This window comes from Dermacentor albipictus, chromosome 2, assembly GCF_038994185.2.
Source record: "Dermacentor albipictus isolate Rhodes 1998 colony chromosome 2, USDA_Dalb.pri_finalv2, whole genome shotgun sequence".
Taxonomy (NCBI): domain Eukaryota; kingdom Metazoa; phylum Arthropoda; class Arachnida; order Ixodida; family Ixodidae; genus Dermacentor; species Dermacentor albipictus.
In genome coordinates, this window is record NC_091822.1 from 121587889 (window position 1) to 121610874 (window position 22986).

The 22986-nt window shown below is 43.8% G+C and overlaps 3 long non-coding RNA genes across 5 annotated transcripts in view; 1 reads left to right on the plus strand and 2 right to left on the minus strand.

Moving 5' to 3' along the window:
- The window catches only part of LOC139056079 (uncharacterized), a 90627-nt gene that overhangs the window by 60431 nt on the left and 7210 nt on the right, over positions 1–22986 (plus strand). Inside the window, exon 1 of one of the 3 annotated variants that reach the window (XR_011512142.1) lies at positions 13677–13809. The exons of the other annotated variants lie outside the window; for them this stretch is intronic. This is a non-coding gene — a long non-coding RNA (uncharacterized lncRNA). Of the gene's footprint in view, positions 1–13676; positions 13810–22986 lie in introns of those variants that run through there. 3 annotated transcript variants of the gene reach the window in all.
- On the minus strand, positions 4982–9010 carry LOC139055532 (uncharacterized). Its single transcript, XR_011511836.1, has 3 exons — positions 8690–9010; positions 7832–7918; positions 4982–5176 (listed from the first exon to the last, which is right to left on the minus strand). It is a non-coding gene; the product is annotated as an uncharacterized lncRNA (long non-coding RNA).
- On the minus strand, positions 17768–21740 carry LOC139055533 (uncharacterized). Its single transcript, XR_011511837.1, has 4 exons — positions 21605–21740; positions 19949–20083; positions 19324–19476; positions 17768–19067 (listed from the first exon to the last, which is right to left on the minus strand). It is a non-coding gene; the product is annotated as an uncharacterized lncRNA (long non-coding RNA).

Consider the following 22986-nt stretch of genomic DNA (forward strand, 5'->3'; position numbering starts at 1 on the left):
TCTTGCTCCGATTATTTGTGATATTTATTGTACGGTATTAGTATTACATCTTTCCCGGAAATGATATGTGCACCCCGTCTTGGTCTTTGGCTGAAACACGCTTACCCTGAGCACAAGGAATAAAGCTTACATACACGAAAAACAGAGAAAACACTATTTAAGCAAAGGCAAGGTTTGTGCCAGAATAAATGGAATTACAGGACATAGGCAGCTCGAGCGTATGGTATAAGTAAAAACAAACTGGAAGTAAACTAAACTTAAAAAGGCACACAAATGTCGGGTAATATATGTTTACGCTTAACATGTCGAGAGAACAGCTGTCTTTATAGTGCCTTATTGGTGCTATTCCGGCTTTCCCCTCGCGCCTTCAAACAGCGCCCACCCATGCCCACCTCTCCATTCAGTCTCTGCGAGGGACACGCGTAGCCTTCTCCACTGAAAGGAAGAAACAAGTATTATGTTGAATTCACTGAGCCATCGTTGTTTTCTGTACTGTCGTAGACCAAATTATCACTAAACCTGCACTAAGGTGAGAATAGGTAAGCGGTATTGACAGCTGTTGGCTATAACCATGTATTTTCTGGAAGCTGTGGATATCAAACCAAACATTACTGCGAAATACGCATGGAAATTAGCAGATCGTGTGCATCCGCTCGTTTTTTTATAAGCTAGTTCGTCACGCATTCGTTCAGTCGTGGGAGGACGTAACGTTAAAAGAATTGGCTGAGCTAAATAAATGCAACGTTAAAAATATTGTTCAATAATAATGGCGATCGCAAGGCAAACTGTTACATCTGTTGAATGCTAAAGAAACGTACCACTAAGAACTATAAGTGTCTCGAATTCTTTTTAAGAAGTTCCAGCATTAGCGATAGTCGTCTCTTTTTTGTGCTGAAAGCCTCCACTCATGAGAAGAGACCTAGGAAAAGTATAGAACGACGAGCTTTAGTTTCACCCGATACAAAGGAACATGTTTAGCGCTGTACACGAATGGCCAATGAGAAGAAGCGAAAGGAATATAGAAAACCAGTTTCTGCTTCACCACCTCAAAAGAATGAGGTCTAAGAAAGGTGTAACACTAAGAAGTTTAGTACGGTAAGTCACGGTAACTAGCTGAATGTCGCAAAAAAGAAAGGGTGGCGCTTTTTGACTTTTGAGTAACTAGGGAGATGCTTAAAACAAGCAAACCCATTGCCACCATCTGATCAATTCTAAAGTGGTGCTAGCGTTTCAGTTGTCTTGCTTTCTTTCTTAGTGTGCCCTATATACATCTTTCTATAAATAATGGATGCCCACTATCTCGTATTGAGAAAACGGTCAAATAAAAGAGTGGGACGAGCTATGGGACATGAAACGGATAAAAATAAATTATGTGAGAACGTAGCAGCAGTGAATACGATAGAGTCTCACGTCAGCCACTGAAACATTGGCCTGAGGACCAAGAACAAAGGACTACGTTGTGACGGTGGAGTGTCCTTCCTGCAGGGCCATGAAGGAAGCGCAAGCCTCGACTCGGCCACAATTTTTAGGGTGGCTATATAGACCGCGGAGTAAAAAAAAATTAGAACGACGAGCACTGAGCTGCGACCCACTCGAAAGCGAGTGAGCTCAAGTATAGTTGTGCACTAGCAACGCATACAAAATTCAGACGCATATCATCCTTATAGCTTCGACTTGACATTTTGCGAAAGGCAGGTCCATGTTGTATGCGTCCGTAAAATTGTTGGTGGTTTTTTACACATGCGCTCACTGTCCATGGCTCAATATAGCGAGGAGAGGAGCTCGCATGTTATTTTCTTGCACGTGAGCGGATGGAAGAATGTCTATGACTGACATAAAATATGAAAGTAGTCTGAGAGAAGGGAAAGCGGTGAAATACCTACTTGTTGAGCTCTTGGATGACCATTCTCAGCGGGGGCCGCGAACTGGTCGCCCGAATATGCGAACCACATGTTCTGCAGCCGTGGCGAAGCGAGGAATTGCAGGAGCGGTTGGCTCCCCACTACAAGCGCTCCTCATCAAGCCAGCATTGTAACAACGCGTGCTCCCAGACATTGAGAGAGGAATTTCGAGAAATTATCAGGCTCTACGTGAGATATTCTTGGCCTTAATAAGGTTAGCAGAACTGTTGAGGCTTACACAGTGCTTGCTAATGACCACGTCTTGTGTTGCAGAGGTCTTCCGGGTAAGAGAGAATACGCGGACATACGGGGACACACACGGTGAGAGAATTCGTCAGGACATAGCGGACAACGTCGATGAATTCTACAGCAGCAATGAAAGCGTATAAGCCTTCGTAATAAAGCTAAATGGGAGATATAGAATAAGTGTAGTCCAAGATTGAGCTCAAACGTCCAGTCATGATGAGGAGAAAATAAAACAGTTCTGCGAGAATGTTGAATTAGCAGCGAGAAAGCTGCGTACTCAGTATACAGGATGAGTCTAGATTGGAAGAGAGAAAGTACCAAATTAATAAAGAGGAAACAGGCCAACATAGACGCAGTCAGGGTAAAATGAGACAAGTATAGGGTTGAGCTCGTCAACAAAGATCGAGCTTTAGAACATGAATATCAGCAACGAAACCATTACAAGGCTGATTCCAGGAGGAGCAGTTGAAGCGGGAGTTACGGCACCAAGGCAGCAAATAGGTAAGCTTTCCCAAGTACTAAAGCGTCTAATAAGAAAACGAGAAAAAATGGCGTGGCTCAACAGATAAGATAAATGAGATAACTGAGGGGCCCGATTTTTATTATTCATATATTAAGAAGCCAAGAAACACTGACACCAAGGGCAACATAGGGGGAATCACAATATCGTAAATGATAGTGGATGAAAAAACAACTTGCCGCAGGAAGGGAACGATCCCACAACCTTCGCATTTACTTCATTTATTCGGCACAAGTAATTTCTCCTATATTGTCTTTGGTGTTAGCGTTTGTTAGCTTCTTATGATGTAACACAAGACGTAATTAACTAAACTGTCGAAGCTGATCAATGAGAAGAATATGACTGATATTTGCAGCTGTAACATCGGAAATATTCAGGAAGCAGTAAAATATTGGGGCAGCATGTAATGAGTGAGAAGAAAACGTGGCATAAGAAAAAGCAAGATGTATGCAGTCAAATATAAGCCAGGTAACGTCAGTAAAACCAGCATAGGATTTCTATTCCAATCTCTGTACCACTCTGGGCCCCCACGCTAAATTGATGGGCAGTAGTGATGAACAGGATGCAGGACTTCCATATGTAGCTAGGGATGAGTTTAGAAGGGCTTTGCAAGGCATCTTACGATGAAAAGTTGCAAACGAACACAGAATGACAGTTAATTTAGTCAAGCATACATTGGAGATTATGCTTGAAAAGCTTGCGATGCTTTGTACGCAATGCCTCATGACTTCAGGTGAACCTCATAGTTGGAAGAATGCCAACATTCTACTAATCCATAAGGAGAGAGAGTCATACAACTGAAGCATTGTAGTTTGAATATCCTACTTTGCGCATTGTACAATTTATTCGTTCAGATCTGAAGTGCCTGCTGTTTCATTTGTATTGTTCACTAGGTCTCTACGGTTACTGTACATGAATTGCCAAATAAATTGTCGTGAATGACTTATGAGTGCATGTCTTATGGGTCCAGTCTACTCAAAGAGGGAATCTGTCAAAGGTATTTGCCAGCACGACCAACACGTTTCCGGCAACTCAATCTGTGTTATCGGAAACACAGTCGGGATCTTGTAGAGATGAAATATTAACTTGCAATGAGTATTACAACTAGATCATGTACTCCATCTGCATGTAGCGAAAGGCAAGGTAAATGCGCCAATATTGCGAATCTACAAGCTCAAGAGCATTAATTGAAGACCGTCTTCTATAATAGGTTTCTTCGCTGCCATTCTTCGCGACCATCCATCATGGATGGTCGCGAAAAACAATTTGACAGATAAAGAATAACATCTGTCAAATTGTTGTTCTACAAGGTTTTTTTTGTTTATCAGTCAGCCGCTATTTGGAGTTCGCATTCACACTTTCCCTTCTTTATCTACCCTTCTGATGTTTTCAAGCACTTCGAAAGGCTTTTTCGCACAGAGTTTTTAATAGCTCGCAGACTGGTTTGCGCCGCTTTTGCGCCGAATAAGAACAAAATAAATTACTACGAACCAAACTAGTCGGTTTTCTTTGCACCTTTTGCGCATTTGCTAGCAGCTGCAACGGATTTGTGATGTCGGTTACGAGGTGACTTATCAAGGCTATACACGGAGCACGACAGGCTTTCTTTATTTCTTCTTGAGCACGGGTGATCTGCTGTATTGAAAGCACGCGTGAAAGAACCAAGTTTTCTCAAGTTCAGATTCGTGCTGCAAAGGTGGAGGAAGAGACAATGGTGGCTTACCGAGCAGTGCCAACCGGTTCCTATTTAAGTCGGTTTCTGCTTCCGAGGGAACCGAGCTGTGAGAGCCTGGACGGATCATAGTTTATGTAACCCGCCCTTATGAAAATATGAGATGAGTTTCACATGAAAGTCTGACGAGTTTTGACATCACAGCCATTAGACTTTCTGATGAGTTTCTTTGGAATTTTCTGATGTATTCCTAATGTCATTCTATAACATATTGGCCACCGTCTTTCTGTAGAACTCTTGACAAGTGCTTTTCTTGTGAGCATGAAATGTCTTCCTAATGTGCGCTCCAAAGCAGTTTTCTTGTGACTTTCTCACGTCTTCCTAGCGAATCTCTAATGAGCTTATACATTAGACTGCCGGTGCTCGTATTACTCCTATAACAAAATTGGCCACCACGTGTGGTAACATTTTCTCATGTGTCCCAATGGCAGTCAGACCTTATTTAAATATGTTACCTGTGCGTGACTATCTTTGGTGCTATATATATGCAGCCTGTATGCATGTATGTCCAGTGAAGATGCAGCACTTCTGACATGTACATGGGCCCTACATATGCTGCATGTTAGACATTACTCAACGAAAGAAATTTAACAAAAACATTTATTGGGCATATCAATGCTTCCTTAAATGCAGAAGGAGGTTAAATGAAAGGAAAACACAGTATCAGCCTGGTTACGGATGTGATATCTCCCTTTCATTTAATCTCGCTACTTATCACTGAGGAGAGGCTGTTCTTGAGGTGGAGTGTCGTCATCTTGAAGTAAGTGCATGTGTACCCTGCATGGTAGAAAGGACAGATAATTAACAAAACTTGGCAATGAACCACAGAAATACACGCTGTATCACTTGCTGCAGAACGGTCTGGAGACGTTATAGCTAGTTCTGCGAAAAATTTATGTGGTGTCGGTTCACACAAAGTTGAGGAACCACTGTGTGGCCTTTGGGTGCAGCAGTTACTACAGTAAGCAGAAATTGCTCTTGGCTGAACAAATGTGCAACATGGATCAGCTGTGGCGTGTGTACATGTCGTGAACTACTTCAGCTATATCGGTTTCCACTTGACAAAGGACAGCAGTGTCTGTGGATTGCTAGCGTGAATGAGAAATTCTCACTAATTACTTGGCATGGAAATGAGCGTAGGAGTGTTTGTGTATGGGCAACCCAATGCATCCCAGAGACATCCAAGTGCCAGTCGTTATAGAATATTTGCATCAGCTACGGGCACAGTTCTCATACATTCCAAGCCTACTATGTCATGCATGTGTTGGCCTCCTGAATGATGGCATATATCCCATTCAAGAAACACACCACACCATGTCTGGGGTTTTTTATCATTTACACCCGAGCACTGCTTTCAGAGGGAGGGCACAAGTTGAAAAACAAATGCGTAGAAGCATGACAAACAAACTTGCATAAAAATAATTTAATAAATAAGCATGGTGGTTGCTATGCCACGTCATTAGAGAGTATTCCTCTTTGTCATGCAATCATAATGAGCGTAGACTGACACACGTCCCATTTTTGGCTGTGGTATTCTTCACTGATTTTGTTGTATCAGTCGGTTGCCATAGGCGAACGAAACAGATAAACAAGCTAAATCCAGTGCACAGCTTGTCGTGTCAATGCATGGTCAAATAAGATGAGCACACTGGTCCTTTGAGTGAATTATGGTGCTCTCCTAGGCGCATGCTGAGGCACCGGCTAGTCAGCGTGCCCGATGTACATTGGACCAAATATGCACGTGATCAAAAGAGTAGCCTACATTAACCCTGAAAGATACGAGACAAATTTTGGGTATTTTTAACTAAGCAAGCCTCCAATGCCTGGGTGCCTTTGTCAATTCACTTGTGGACTGCAATGCACGTATATTTTCAGCAAAAATAAATTAGGCAGCATATGCACAACAGTCATGTTGTATGGTCTCCCTTCCCTCGCTGCGCAAATTTTGTCCTGAAAAGTTACATGAACTGATTGAATTGAAAATTGAATCGAGAAACGCAAGGAGGCAAGCGAGGCTTGCTTGGTTAAAGGTAGCACCAAATTTGTCCAGTGCGTGTCAGAGGCACTGTGCTGTATTCCTTTCACATGTGGTCAAATGTACATAGCGCAGACTGGCTGGTGCCTAAATATGTACCTGTGAGATCACCATATTTCATTCAAAAGACCAGTATGCTCGTCCGACTTGGCCACACATATCTGCAATGGGGCTTCAGGCCAGATTAGGATTGTTTATCTGTTTTCACCCTTGGCTGAAAATTGGCAAGAGAAATCAGTCAGGCGCACCACATAAATAACAATAAGTGTGAGCCAGCCCCCATTATCAATGCATGAAGAAAGGCATCCTTTGTAGATTACAAGGGATAGAAATTAGTCTGTGCCTATTTACTTCTTTTTATGCAGACACCATTTACCATGATTTTATGCCTTTGAATTATAACTTCTGCCATCCCTCTCAAATTAACTGGTGCACAACACAAGTGCACATCCAGTGCTATTTTTGTTAGTCCTTCCAACAACTTCAACAGTCAGTTGTTAGCCAAGGTCATGTTGCATAGTCTCCCTTCTCTCACTGCGTAAATTTTGTCCTGAAATGTTACATGAACTGATTGGTAAATTCAAATGGACACTACAAGTTTCGCCGAGTGGACACAGCTGGTTCTCAGAAATGCACAAAAACAGTGATGGGTATCTGTTGGCATCCTGTAGTGTGTGCAAACTAGCTGTGCCATTGCTGCTGTAAACACACTCACAACTGCTACAATGCCTACCAGCATGAATAAGGGCAGCTTGCAAAGAAAAGAATACGAAGAAAGTGAGAGAAAAAATAGAAAGCTTACCAGAAAACACCTCACTACTTAAGTAACTGCAGCACAATGAATACTGGCCTTCCTATTTCATTTCAAGAAATTCTAGTTCATCAAATGTGTATTTGCCAGTGACAGTTATTCTGAGAACAAGACAGACATGATTGTAAATATCAATGTTAAACAATGGTAGGCACACTGCGTGCTTAGACCTGTGACATATATGGCACACTACACTTCGAATTCTTACATGGACAAAAACAGCACATGTGTGTATCATAAGCAGAAAGGAAAACAGGGAAATATGGGCTACAGCATAAGAAACAGTTCCAAACAAATAAAACCAAGATAAAAAGAAACATACTGTGTAATAGGCAAAAATAAAATGGACTTGCAGCCAAGCAATTGATGCGAGAAAAATACTAAACGTCAGGACATGCGACGTGTAGTTTTAACAGAACAAGATAATGTGTGCATAATATCTACAAACACAAATAAGCAGCAAGTGGAATGATGTTGCAGAAATATTTAGCCTATTTAGCAAGATGCATTAAGTAATATGTCGATACACTTATCCACTAATGATACCGAGATCCTACTTTTGTGAACACGTACACTTAAAGCATACCTGACATATCCATCCAGATTACACGCCGTGTTGCTGCAGCCATGGCCACGGGTTATGTGGACACTGTTGTGGGTCACGGCTTCACCACTACAAAGAGAATTCTGTGTTAACTTATAGCTGTGGCACAGTAAGAATATCACATAGTGAACACATGCAAGGAGCATGTAAAAACAGTCATGAAAACAAGGCCTGCACTGGTGCAGGGTGGCAACAGAGCACAAAGTCAAAGTTACTGATGAATGTCACGATAACAGGGACCCCTTCAACAAGGCAAAATTTCACACGCAGGAGCAGCAGCGCATTACATGAATGTTTGTTTACATAACGATTCTAGAGTTTCTTTCATAACTTTAAGTAACTATCCCTTGTAATGTTTACTTACGTCGAAGTTATGGCAACACCCCTTCAAAACAAACCTGTACTAGTAGCACGCTGTGATTGCTTACATTTTTTTTCCCCCTATACTGCTCGTAAATCGAAAACCTTGTAAGCAGAGATTATCTACAACGTCGAATCATTTATAAGCGAGGAAACGTCATAGCAGTAAGAATCGGTCAAGAGGTAGATGAGTCGTTATCATGCGACTTCAGCAGAAAAACGGGAGCTCACGCACAAGCGCGCATGATGAACACGATTATTTCTGAACGTAATCTTTCTCATCAGAAGAAAACGCTTATCAAGATTTTCAATTCTGCATTATGGCAATTAATTCGCGCAACTAAACTCTGACAGCCAGCAAGCATCGGCATAGGTTTCACTGTTGTCGTGGGAGTTCTCTTTCCTACGTTCGCAAGGCACCCTATGCCCATACGAGAAGCACGCATAACACGTGTGTAGTTAGCAAGCACGGTTACTCACCTTTTGAACGGCCCGACGCGGTCGAAAAGCGCCCTCCAAGTTGCCAGTGCTTCGATGCTACTCCCAGCAGACATACCGGTGCATAGTGGACGAGCAGTGGCACGCTAACAACACGCATTATTTCTTCGCGACGTCCACCCAACTTTCCACGACAACCAGAGACAAAGGGAACGCACTCCACAGCATGAACATCGTTGGTCCACATTTCGCTGGCGCGCCACGCACACGGCGAGTTTGCAGCGAGACACAAGCTGTCTGTGGCGCTTATGCGCACGCGAACTAAGTCACATTTGGTTACAGCAAACACAAAAACACACGTTCTAACAAGCACATCGTTGCAGCTCGCACACCCGACCGACTCGAAAACAGAGCGACAGGCTGATTGGATTGGACTGGATAGGAAACGGGACGGTAGGTGGCGCCACGAACAGGTCGGTTGGGGCCAGCCAATGTCTCGTCTAGCGTCATCTGAGGATTTGTGCGGCTGCCTAATTGCGCATAGCTGTTGCAAGACAAAGAGAACCAAAGATAAGTCTATATTGTAAGCTATAGCTTGGCATAGAAAGAAATTCTATAACGCATTTACAATTTGAATCGCTTCGGCTATCTGCAGCCAGCAAAAGCATGGCCTTCGAGATCTGAAAATGTTAACCCTATAGAAAGCCGTTGCGGTGACGCTATTCGAACGATTTTCACTTCAGTTACCTCTCATAAAAACCGTGAATTACGCATTTCGCTGCTCCCCGTGCTACCTGCGCCGTCACTTCAATTTAAATAACTTCCTGCTGTCGTTCACATCAACTATATAGCCTCAGACATCGTTGACGCGATCTCCGAGCGACACATGTGCAGTGTGCGATGTTTTAGTGCCCGTTGCAACAGTGTCAGTCGGAAATCATCAAATCTGCTCGTGTGGCGCATCTTACACCCCTGTCGTCCGTATCTTGCTTTCGTGTTGGCGTGTTTAACGTGCGCGGGTTGCACTCCTGTCGCTCGTGCCTTCTGTGTTGATCGTGCTACCCACGAAGATTCCTCGAAAAACCCACATGTCTCGGCAGCGTGCATTTGTCCTATGTGGTATATGCCAGAAGTGTGCGCTGGCGTACGATGTGCGTGCAACCAAGTACTACAGTGCGTTCCAGCAAATAGACGCTGCCGCTTACGCGCAGTTTCTTTTTCTTTTCTTTTTTTCCCCGTCGTGGTTGCTCAGTGGCTATGGTGGTGTTGGGCTGCTGAGCACGAGGTCGCGGGATCGAATCCCGGCTTCGGCGGCCGCATTTCAATGGGGGCGAAATGCGAAAACACCCGTGTACTTAGATTTAGGTGCACGTTAAGAACCCCAGGTGGTCGAAATTTCTGGAGTCCTCCACTACGGCGTGCCTCATAATCAGAAAGTGATTTTGGCACGTAAAACCCCATAATTTTTTACGCGCAGTTTTCCATGTCATGATCATGTCAATCTGCAGAATTGTCGGTTTGCTACTTAAAGACTAGTAACACATCCGAGTAATCAAACTGCCCAGAACAAGGCATACGCTATAGTTTGGCACTGTTTACCAAATGTGATAACGGGGTAACACAATCTTACAGTGCTCTTTAAAAAGGAAAGAAAATGACGTCGTTGTTTTGTGCCTAGCCCTGATATATCGGAAGCGTTTCCAGAGTACGCGGCGCTCACGCTGTGTTATATCGTTTTCTTCATTTTTGTCTCTTAGACTGCCCCCAACGATGAATCAAAACCACCCCCAGCAAAGGCCAAGGGTCCGAGTGTCTTAATTAACTGTATCCTAATTAACGGTACCTTACTTAACATCGTCTTCATTAACACCAATGGTCATGAGTTCGACTCCCACCAATAGTCATGGGTCCGAGTGCTTTCATCAACTATATCTTAATTAGCTGTACATTAATTAGCATCGCCTTCATTAACGACAACGTTAGTGGGCACAACTCCTACACAAGATCATGGGTTCGAGTGTTTTCATTAACTATATATTAATTAAACATGCCTTAATTAACATAAACTTTACCAACTAAGGCCGTGGGATCGAGTGCCTTAAGTGACTATATTAATTAACAGTACCTTAATTAACATCGCCTTCATTAACAACAAAGGTCGTGGGTTCAATTCCCACCCAAGGTACTGGGTGCGAGTGACTTGACTGTTAGATCTTAATTAACAGTGCATTAATTAGCACCATCATCATTAACAAAAGTCGTGGGTTCGAGTGCCTCAAAAACTGTATCTTAACTGTGCTCAATTAACACCGCCTTCATTAACACCGAAGATCGTGGGTTCGAGTGTCTTAATTGACTATATATTAATTAACATTACCTCAATTAATATCGCCTTCATTAACAACAATGTTCGTGGGTTCGATTCCCACACAAGGTAATGAGTTCGAGTGACTTAATTCCTAGGTCGTAATTAACTGCGCCTTAATTAGCATCGTCATCATTAACCAAGGTCGTGGGTTCGAGTGCCTCAAATAACTGTATCTTAACTACGCCTTAATTAACAGCGCCTTCATTAACACCAAAGGTCGTGGGTACGATTGTCTTAATTAACGACATAATAATCAGGTGCACATTAATTAACATATTAATTAACATGCTTCGACTTCCACTAAGGGTGGTACGTGTGATCGAGTGCATTAATTAACTATATCTTCAATAACTGTCTTAATTAACGGTATCTTAATCAACACCAAAGGTCGTGGGTTCGTAGCCTTAATTACCGCTAAAGGTAGTTGGTTTAACTCCCATGAAAGGTTGAGAGTTTGTAACCTCTTTGTACATCGAGTGCTCAGGCCGACAATGCCGGATTTTCCGGCTCATGAGCCATTTAATGCTATCGCATTACAAAGAATTTTTCACGACTTGGCATCGTACACATTCATACGTGATGTACTTTGACATTAGCAATAACACAAAAAAGCTGTATACTCCTCTCATCAGAAATCTTAAGGTGCATTGTCATTTGAGTCTCTGATGTAGTTGTGATGCCAAAAAACATTAGACGATGCATTTCTTATGCATGTCTGATGTCACCTTAGGAACACATCACGTCCTCTACAGAAACTCATGGTTCATTTTCATAAGGGCGCGCGGCACGAACACGAAGCCATGTCAGACCGATCCCTGCTCTGCCCCTACTGGTAATACTGCTTCCAATTTTTAATGTCTTTTCTTCCTATATAACTCTGATACCTGCATTGTGCGTTGGATGTCTGGATTACGTAATAAATGCTCCGTGCGCGTCAGCATGATGATAATTCAGTGGGATAGCTGACGTCGTGTCCGCCAGGCGAAGCGAAGTGAGAACGCGTTCGGTTATGTACAGGAAATGAAGCAGAGCTGAGCTTCATTGGCGGCATAGGGCATAGTTGCCCGTTGGAGGATCCGGCGACACTCCGTCCGTCGGCTGCAGGAACGGGGGAACAGTGTCCCGAGATGAAGGAGATGAACGATGATAAAAAGTCCCCTTTCGCTATCTTGAGAGACGCACGAAGGAAGATTAATGAATTATGACGCTTAGGGCCAGGGGCCGGCAGAAAGAAAAAAACGATAAACGAAAGCCCGGGTCCTTGTCCTTTTGTTGCAATCACAAAGGGACTCGTGGTTGGCTAGGAAGGGTAGTCGGCAGGCTCGAGAGAATCGCCAGACCCTTTTGGAAAGAACAGCACCTGTCACTCTTGTTACGAGACAGCACCGATAGAGCGGGGAGGCGGAAGTATCCTCTTAGGTCGGCAGTAATCCTTTGCCTGAAAGCATGGCTTGAAAACTTGCATCTCCAATTGAATTAGTTTGAGCTTATCAGAGTGCCTTCGGCAATACTCGTGGCATAGCTGAGGAATTTCAGCCATACGTGACACAGTATGTTGTTTGTCTCCTTCACTGAGATGCCAAAATTCTGGTGAATTTCGCTCAGCGCTCCTGAACTCGAGTACACGTACTATCAGCGTCAAATGAAACTTGAACAGCGGAGTGCGTGGCCCAAGCATAAGTGACGATATAGTGCGCGCCGTCCAGTCCTCACAATTGACAGGCGCGCACATCCGGTTTGGCCGCACTGCGCGATCCCCCTCTAGTGAGATCATTTTGCTTCTGGTTCTTACAATTGAAAGTGAGAAAATGAAAAACAAGAATGAAGCTAAAATATTGCAGTGTATGGCGAGTCTTGTCGCACAGATCGCCGAAACCGCAAGTGCTGTCGGCGCGAACAGCAATGCGTTGGGTGCAGTTTGCATCGTCATCGCCCGTGCCGCGCTGGCGAATCTACCTTGCGATGATGATGCGAACTGCACCACGCGCACCGCTGTTTCGCGCCGACAGCACTTGTGGTATCGGCGATCTGTGCGACAAGACTCGCCGTAAACTGCAATATTTTAGCTTCATTCTTGTTTTTCATTTTCTCACTTTCAATTGTAAGAACCAGAAGCAAAATGATCTCACTAGAGGGGGATCGCGCAGTGCGGCCAAACACGATATGCGCGCCTTTCAATGGTGATGACTGGATGGTGTGCACAATATCTTCACTTATGCTTGGGCCACGCACTCCGCTGTTCAAGTTTCATTTGACGCTGATGGTACCGCCACAAGACATGTCTGAACTTTTCAAACGCTACAATCAATCTACAAAGTGCATGGCAGCGTGCCACAGTGTGATCATAGAGAAAGGAATAGAACAAGAGCAGACACTCGGCAAAAATTGAAAACAGGAAACACGTCATGCTATAGTATTAACATCGACGAATTGGGGCCGCGAACTTCGAAAATATGAAGAATGAGAAATGAAATTAACAGAAATTCTCTTATTTTTATTCTTTCCCGAAAAAATTAAAAATATCTGCGTATAAATTAAATTAAACATTGCGGCTTACTTCCGTTGCCTCGTGACAGGCGAACCGGCGAATGACGAGCCAGATGTTTGCGTCATTCGTCAGACACACCGCCGAAGCGAGGGAGACCGGCCGCGCATCTGAGCGTTGGACTCTTCGGGCACCCGTCTGCCTGTTTTTCTATTTTGGGATTTAGCCTTGTTTGGTTGCCTCCCGGCGAATTATTGCGTTCATTCGGAACTTCGACATGGCAGCACTGCACTATTGGACTACGGCAAGGTGAGAAACTTTGTTCGATAGTCTGCGACGCACTTCAAGCGATTAGGCTTACTGCCCCGCACCCAGGCTAGACCTGTGACGCAGTTAACGAAAAACAGCGTGGCCGTCGTGCAGCAGTTAATTTGAAATAAAGAATCGCACTCGGAGAAGTTTACGATGCTTCCTATAAGCCCCAATACTATTTCAACTAATTTCGGTAGTTTTTGGGCCCGCTAGTCGCACAGGGTGCTGTGACGCAGTTTCGCGTGTACTGAATTTTACTGCGACAAGTTTTCGCGCTTTCTCTGACTGCCAACATTACTGAAACTAATTTCATTACTTTTTGGGCTACCTTTCGAGCGCAGTGGGTGCGCCTGGTGCTGTGACTCGGTTAGCGAAAATCAGCTCGGCCGTGGTGCGCGGTTTCGCGCTTTAATGCACTGGCAAGTTCATGGCGCTTTTCTTTCTCTGACGCCCAACATTGTTGAAAATTATTTTCGATACTTTTATGTTATGAGGCCCGCTCGCCCCGCCTGTTGTGAGGCAGCGAAAAGCAGCTCGGCCGTGGTGACAAAGTTAGTTTGGCGCGTACTGAATCTTATTCCGACAAATTTGTCGCAATTTTTATGTCCCCGCAACAATTTAAGCCTTCTTTCGGTACCCACGCTTGTCGAAAACGCGACGAGCAATCGTCAAGACTGATAACACGGGAGTGCGTTGCTTGCGCCTGCAGAACGCGCAAGAGATAAGCCAAGGAGCTCAAACGCCAGGAACTAGTAATTTGCAAATTCTGACGTCTGAACGGCACCCACGCATTTTGTCTTGAGTGCCAGTAGAAGGAATTCTGCGAGCGTCCAGCATGCTCGGATTGAGAGCCTGTGTTGTGGCCACCTCAGTGTATTCATAGCGTACTATCGCGTAAGTTGTAGCCAAGTTCGCGAAACGCGCCGTTGCCCGCGCATTCGTGCTATTAAAGTGCAGGAAATAAGTATTGGGAAGAGGGGAATGCTTGTAATTAGAATGTGCTTGTGGTATGTACGGTATTGCTTGGGATGAGTCGGGTATTTTCTACGCCGTGTGCATAAATACGAACTGCTTTTGTTTGTAATGCCCCCCCACTCACCACTTTCGCACGCTTCGCCTCTACAGGCATTATTCTTACTTGTTAATACCAAAATAACGCTTTCAATTTTTTCCGCTCACGTCGTCTGGTGGAGCTTCCTGCGGAAACTACTGCTGCTTACCTGGGGCCGCAACGCTGGATGAATGCACAAAAAGCACGCGACGAGCATTTACAAAGAATAAAATAAACGTTAATTTTGCCTCATGTCACAATTTCACAATGTCTTGCGTCTTTATGAAATTGCACGTGGCACATATTCAATGGAGCGTTGTGAAGATCTTTCGCAATCAATTTTACTTAATAAAATGATTTCCAAATAGGTATTGAATAAATAAAAAAAATATGTATAAATTAATATTTGCTGCAAAAGCAAAAAAAAAAAACGGAGCCGGCGTGACGCGCACCAGATAGAATTCAAAACGCGCGCGCACAAAACCGAAACCGGAAGTGTGCTTCAGGTTTTAACATCCACGGCTTGGTGCGCGCTGCCGTCAATTCGGCCGCTGGGCTCTATGGGAGTGTTCGCTCTTGTTGGATTCCTTTCTCTATGGTGTGATTCCCTTCTCTTTCGTCTGAGTCTGCCAGCTGTGAACGCAGAAGCGTAACGTCACGTGCCACCTGTATTCCTATTGGCTGCTAAGTTGTGCCGTCACACCACCCTTTCCCTCCTTCACACACCCTTATTCACATGTTCTTCATTTGTTTGTTTGTCCTCTCCACTTGTGACGTTGCGTATTTCTATCCTCCTATCCACTATTTCCTCTTCTCATACGCCACGACATAACTGACAGGCGCCACCGGATTTTCGTTCGCCAATGAATTTCCGTCAGATCAATGAATCGATAATCCATTCTTATGAGTACCATCCTTCGTTCATTTCGCGCTGTTTGAATTCGATGATAACCACCTGTTAAAAAGCAGCCTTGTGTTGCCTTTCTTTTATGCGAAGAATATTACGAGAGCTCAACCCAGCTCCTCAGGCGCGGCGGTGTCGCCTTCAATACCACGTGACACCGTGACGTCACGACAGAGGAGAAACGGGGCTCCAACTCGCGCCGTCGCTCGCGGCGTCGCCCCCCGCATCGGACGCGGTGAGCGTCGAGCAACGCAGCGTTTGGCGCGACAACGAAATGTGCGCCTGAGCAAGCGCCGCACGCCTGAGCCGACGCCGACGACACCGGCTTTTCTGCGACACGAGCTCCTTAACGCTGTCGATTTAAAATAAAGGCTAGTATGCTTCGCATCCTGGGCTTAATCTTAGCTAAGCCACAGCCATTTTTTTCGAACAGCTATTATTGTCGTTATAGTAGGACGCACGTGTGATGGATAAAAATTAAAATTAGGAAACAACATATTGCTACTTCAGGTTATTCTTTGTCTAATTCAGTCAAGTCTCAAGCTGCTAAACTTTCACTACACTCTTAATCTGGTTACACATAGGTTCCTCTTAGTAAGGGCAACTTTTTTGCAAAAAAGTTCCCCTTATATATGAGTAACACGGCAGCTGGATAAATTTTAAATATGAAGAACATTGTTGCTCTTAAGTTTACAATGATGTAAGAGAAACCACGTTCCACACACTAATGTGTGGAACAATGTTCTTCTTCAGTGAAGAATGGTATAAGTAAAACCATGTTCCACATATTTATTCCTGGAGTGCCGTTTTGTATAAATTGACTGCTATTTTTCCTGAACAATACCACATATATATAATATCTGCAACACTATTTCAGCTAGCAAGGTCATCTATGTAGTAATAAATGGCAGGAAGTAACCCTGTAAAGAATTCTGCTAGAAGTCTTGCCGGAAAATGGTGCCAAAAACAGTCCTGCTGTTTTAAAATGGAAATACACTTATTCATTAGTACGAAACACTACTGTAATAATTACACAGATGCTCTTTTTGATATTTTATTACATAAAAACTTTTACATAATCATTCAGAACCGCAACAACGCAAAAACATCATTGCAAACTAAACAATCAAGAGACCCATACTGCACAGCAATAAACAATGAAGCCTACTGCATGCCATCAGTACAATGTGGAATCATTAAAAAGAACGCTAAATAATAAAAAGCAGAGTTCTTCCTGTGCATTAAAAACGATAATAGCATATATAATAATCAAAGTCACGCCCAACAAAAAGTAACATTCTGATAATACAAGACATTCAAACACATCTAGATCTATTAGCACCACTACTACAACAAGGTAGTGCTAAAGAAATAGATAACTCATAAAGCATTAAAAGGACACAGCTTCCTCCAAATAGGACTTTTCTGCCCGGCTAGATAAGACGAAACTATAAGGCAGCTTGTGGTCTGAAAAACAGGTACATACATTGCTTCAAACTAAATGTGCAGGCAGGCATAAACCTTGCGGCATTAGCTATTAGTTATAACCGATTACAATTCACCGCTACTCAGCATTTCCTGCTGTATCATGAATTTTATCAAAACCACTAAAGCAAGCAAGGTAGCTTGCTAAATTGCTATAACACCGCTCACCAGAGCCAAGCAAGCACAAGCACTAAACAGCTATTCCACTGCATCGAACACAGAGAACAAGGAGTAATTCAGAAGGCTACAAAGAGGAAACAATGTGTTACAACAAGATGTGTTGCCACTAAAATGAAGGCTGACAGGAATGCTTCATTTAAGAGGTCAAAATTCTTTTTTAACCATTACATGCTTAGAAGGGAAGGGCTGCCCCTGCATCTAAAGCTGTTATACAGCAAGAAAACATTCAAAACAGCCTATAGAAACACTAACTTTCAGCAATCACAAAATACTACTCTCATGTTGCAAGCCCTGTATATGAGGACACACTTTTCCTCCAAAAAGCATTTCTCTGACTACAGATAAGACAACTTGCAAGTCATTCACAACTTGTAAACTGAAGGGCAGGTACAGACCTTGCTAAAAAAAACAAAAAACTGCCTACTAGCCTCATGTAGCATTTGACAATGCTTAATTTTTATGCAGGATGTCATATCAAAAAGGTTTGAAATTAAAAACAGCCTTTCGTAGTTTAAAAAAAGAAATGGCATTTCACTAATGTCAGTTTTCCTGACACCTTAATAATAAGCTCCATTCACAAATTGCCTTGTTCATTTATATTTGTAGCACATATACACTAATAAAAACTGCAGTTTAACACAATTTCTCGTAGACACAATATTAAGTCTTTATAATCAGAATATCCTGGAGCTGTGACACAAGACTTGGTTATTCTAGTTCACCCAACAAATGTGTTATTGGTCGAAATTTGGGCTCGAATGTTCAGGACCAATGTTTGAGAACAGCGGGTTTGGCAATTCCTAATAAGTGGAAAAGTCATAATTGGTGGATGGCTGCAATTTTGCCATTACAACGTACGCAAAACAAATAACTGCGAATATCAATGTTTAGCTACGAGCTTGGAAAATGACACTTACTGCAAATTTGCTGATATGACAGCTATTTTCTTTTTTAATCTAGAAAGAGTAATGTATTTAATGCGAGCCTCATAAGTGTTGTTATGCCTCACTGTAGCAACACGCATTTTTCTACAAAGTGCAACAGTATCGCTTTGAGTATGCCGCATACACTTGCAAAAAATCACACCTATCATTTGTCGCCCAAAGTCAAAAAAGAAAATAGACCAATAAACAGTTGCCCTAAATGTGGTGACAATGCGTGTACATGCTTAAAGCAAAGCTGTTATGACTGGCCACAACTTTAAGCAATGCGTTTTTAGAACTACCAAACCCAAAAGCTGTCCTTTATTTTGTAGGTTTGTGTGAGTCACTGCTACCTCTTTGCATTGTTTGTGCTCAAAGACAAAAGGAGATCTTACATACAGCATCTCATCAGCTAACGAGTTCTTGCAGGATGTTTCAACTGTTTTAAACACAGCGTAAGTTTGTGTGACATCAAGCAGCGTGGAAAAGGCTCCCTCTTAGCTAATGCTGTCTGGACCAAACCCAAAGTTTGACCAAATGCATTTGGGTACGTGATATCCAAGATAAAATAAAGTGTTACGCAAATGATTAGAGCATGCTCCAGTAATGATCCCGCAGCCAGATCAATGGTGTGGCCCTTGCAGACGACTTTGTGTCCATCTTGGGCGATGATACAAGGGCCAGGAATAGGCACACCTCGTTCATGTGTCTCCTTGAAAAGAAACTTTGGTTCACTGCACTGCAGCAAAATGCCCTCTAGCATTTGCCAGAACTGGTAGCTACTCAATTCCTTAAATAGCTATCTACAACTTCAGCAAAACTAAACAAAATGGCATCTAAGTTGCAAACTATTTTTTGCCAAAGCATAAATGTGACTAGATCAATGACTGATTTTTACAAATGTGCTAAAGTATGGACTAGCACGTGAGCGAAGGCGTGTTAGCACGTTGAGCATAAAGAATGCTTACCAATGAGATCAGGGCAAATTCAGCTTTCTTTGGCCGAAGGTACTCGTCAATCTCGATGAAGCTCGTTCGACCCAGCATCTTTCGAATATGTTGAAGCTTGGCTAGCATGTCTTCATAAGAAGCTTCAAACCTCAGTTCGGCCTTAAGTGCAAGCTGCAATAATGTACACAGAGTGCTCAGTATACCTAGGAGGCAAGACACAGTGACAAGGCTGAATCTCTGGAACTACACATTTCAATTGTGGTGTTCTTAGGTTTAAAAAAAATGGTGTCACAGAAAGCTAACACAGCACTAGTTTTGTATATAAAACATGAATCACATTTCAGAAACAAAAACTGCAATTCCACAATGCTTGCATCTTTGGACAGAAATGTGCACATTAAAGAAATGTTCCTGCCGTGTAGCAATGTTCATAGTACTATTTTTTCCAACTGTAACAAATTTTACCAAATCAACTAGAAGACATGGTGGACAAGACACCTAATGTGTGCACTACATGCACCACTCTAGTGTCATCTGGTGTATCTACTTTGGGATCCAACATCACCACCATTTCTTAAATAAGCGAAAACTGTCATAACGTTTGTGTGAAATGGAAAAGTCAAGAATTTAAAGGTGGTCGTACCACGTCTGGGTTTAGAAAGTGCACAGGAAGTTCATTCTCCGGGCTTTTCCGCCGAGCTTCCAGCGTTGCCTCCAGCAAGACTTTTATTCTGCTGACATCCAAATTTGCTGGGTCTGAAATGGCGTCCCTGATTGTCTGAAAGTAAGCGACATTTTTACAATATATTTCACACTAAGCATTCATTGAATAAATCTTTACCAATCTCAACTACTATGACGAGTTTTAGAGCTGCTGATAAACTGCATCCAATGATAAATATGAGGGTCGAACACGATGAACCAAACGGATCCGAATAAAAATCGAAACGATACGAAAAATCCGCACTTTTCAAAACAGTAACGATGCAGCATGCGAACGAACAATGAGCTGGAAGTGATTTTTCTCGACAATCGTTTACTACACCAGACAGACCCTGCCCGCCAGCGGGGAATCGGACACGTCACGCTCCGAACTTCAGTTAGTGCCTCGTCATGTCCCCAGCGGCAGCGATGACAGCGCTCATGCTGGAAGGCAGTGCAGTGTAGAGTGACTTGATCAGCGATGTGTTCATTCGCAGCACATCTCCGTCGCTGACGATGGTGGATCGAAGCCTATCCTCGGGCGACTGATAGAGGGAATGGTGCGCCAGCGATACTTTCAACGAGCCCCAGACATATTAAATGATGTTGGCGCCCGGAGATTGGGGCGGCCACTCCAAGAGAGTAACGGCGCGCTCTCCCAGCAGTTCTTGCACAACACGAGCAGTGTGGATCGGCGGCCATCGTGTTAGAATATATAGTCGCGTTCCAGGAATGAGCCGTCAAGAATGTATGGAATCAGTACGTCGTCTATGACTGTCCTGCACCTTTCAGCGATGAACTTACTATCGAGGCGCATCAGGGGGCGTGGCATAACGCTTAGTAAAGAATACCGGCTCATTTCACGCAGTAATGATGACATCGGCGCACTGCCCCTGACAGTAGCACGCTTCCTGACAATGCGGCCAGCGCGCGTCGCCGTAGCAGACGACGCCGCTCAAGACCCCGCCACTCGAGCACCTACGCCTGCGCGCGCTGCTGCCGTCGCCTGACTCAAGCGCTCGCCGCATCGCGATGCAAGGCGCTGCGAGTTTTCCCCTACGTGCGAAACAGATTGTACACCGGAAACAACAAAAGAGCCGGGCATGCGCGAAGATACTGCTCCAAGAGAGCAAGCCCGGTCTCTACTAGGCCCCCACTGTTCCCTCGGGAAAATCAGTGATATTATTATTTGAAGGTAGAGCGCCGTAAGGCGCGAGAACTAATACGTCACGACTGACTCAGCACGAGCGCAGCATACGCGAGAAAGTCTCTCCGACGTACACCCAGCAACACACAAAAAAAGAAAAAAAAAAAGCGCCCCGCGACTTCTACAACAGCAGTCAGAATATAAGCCACGCACGACGGAGTGCCGTGCTTGAGCGAGAAAACGCAGCGTATGTGTGTAATTACTTTGCTGTCATTCCAGCTAACAGCTCAATAGAAGCTGCGGCGGTGCGGTAACGTTTCGTAAGAACTTCACTTGTTACTTGTTACGCGAGCAGATTTCGTGTGCTTGACAATGGCGCGAAAACGTGAGCGCCGTTGGTTTGCAGCAAAATTGACATATACAATGACAGTAATAAGTAAAAGCGCTTACCTCTTTGTGAAGTCCGTGACGGATGCTAAAGCCAGGTCTGCTGTGACATCGAAATTTCTCAAACCGAAGAAAAAATCCGCACTTTTCAAAACAGTAACAATGCAGCATGCGAACGAACAAAAACTTGGCCTCTTCGCAGTTGGCGCGGCTCCGCTGGCGCGACGGCGTCCAATTTCGTCGCTTCCCAAGTTTGGCGCTGCGTTCGACAGTGATAAATTCAACATCGGTTGTTGCGGATGATTTCAACTTGTCATACCCCGAATATACTATAGTTATCAGAGACACTGCCACGTCATATGACTTTTGGACAGTTTGTCCTTTGAAGGCGGTGTGTGAAGAGTTCTCTTTCATTTAGCGTGCTACTCACGATAGAAAACATAAGTGGCGCTGAAAGCTCTAGCGACAAATTCTATTTTTGCTTGAGCAATCCGTAAACTTTGTGTCTTGAAAGATTGAAATTCTACGACGTTCATTGCTCACTAGCTTGGGACTTGATTTTTTTTTTACCCACAGTTGCAGGTATAAACAAACGATGCCGTCGTATACCAGCGTAGCCGCCGAGCCATCATTCTCGTTCTCGAGAACCACGAAGGCTGGCGATCAGACGAAAAATTGCTGCAAATGTCTCATTCATTTCATATTTACCGCCAACGCACAAACCATTTTTCCCCTCTCGCCTGCTCAGATCCCACACTTCGCTTACGATAAATTCTTTGTTCAGTAAACATGGACGCGGCGCAAGGCGATTTTGTATGCGTTTCTTTTCAGCCACGCTTTGTGGCATACGGCGTAAAACTGATGTGTCTCCGATTGTTAAAAAAGAAAAGGGGGGAAAAAAGCTACCGGGCAGCGTAGCAATGCTATGCCAAGATACTCATATTCGCCCACTTAGAAGCGTCGACACGGTGGCATAGGGACATATGTCATTCGCTCGCGTTTTTCTGAGAGCATTGAATTCTCCTTATTTATCTATGTTTTCAGTGTCAGTCTACCCGGACCGCTGGCGCTAGCTTGTATGGGTGTTGTTGCCTTGAACGGTTCAATTCCACACAATTTCAAATATTGTGTGCCTCGTGTGTTGAAGCGTTCTTTCCTGACGAACTAACCACTTTGAGTCGCTCGCTCCTTCTTGCTCGAACCTGGTGATGTTTCTTTTTATAGGTCGATTTTAGTGTGAACGGGCTCGGCAAGTTTCTCGTGGTTTAAGCGCTAGAACAAAATAAATGTGAAGAAGTAGAAAAAGGAAACGACGCTTTCACAAATAGACTTGTGGTGTTGTAAAAAAACGTAGACGTTTGCAAGGATCATCCAAATTGCGGCCCCTGTGCCATTCCTTTACACTTTGGAGGCTAAAGGGCAGTTGGCCACGAAACATAGCACAG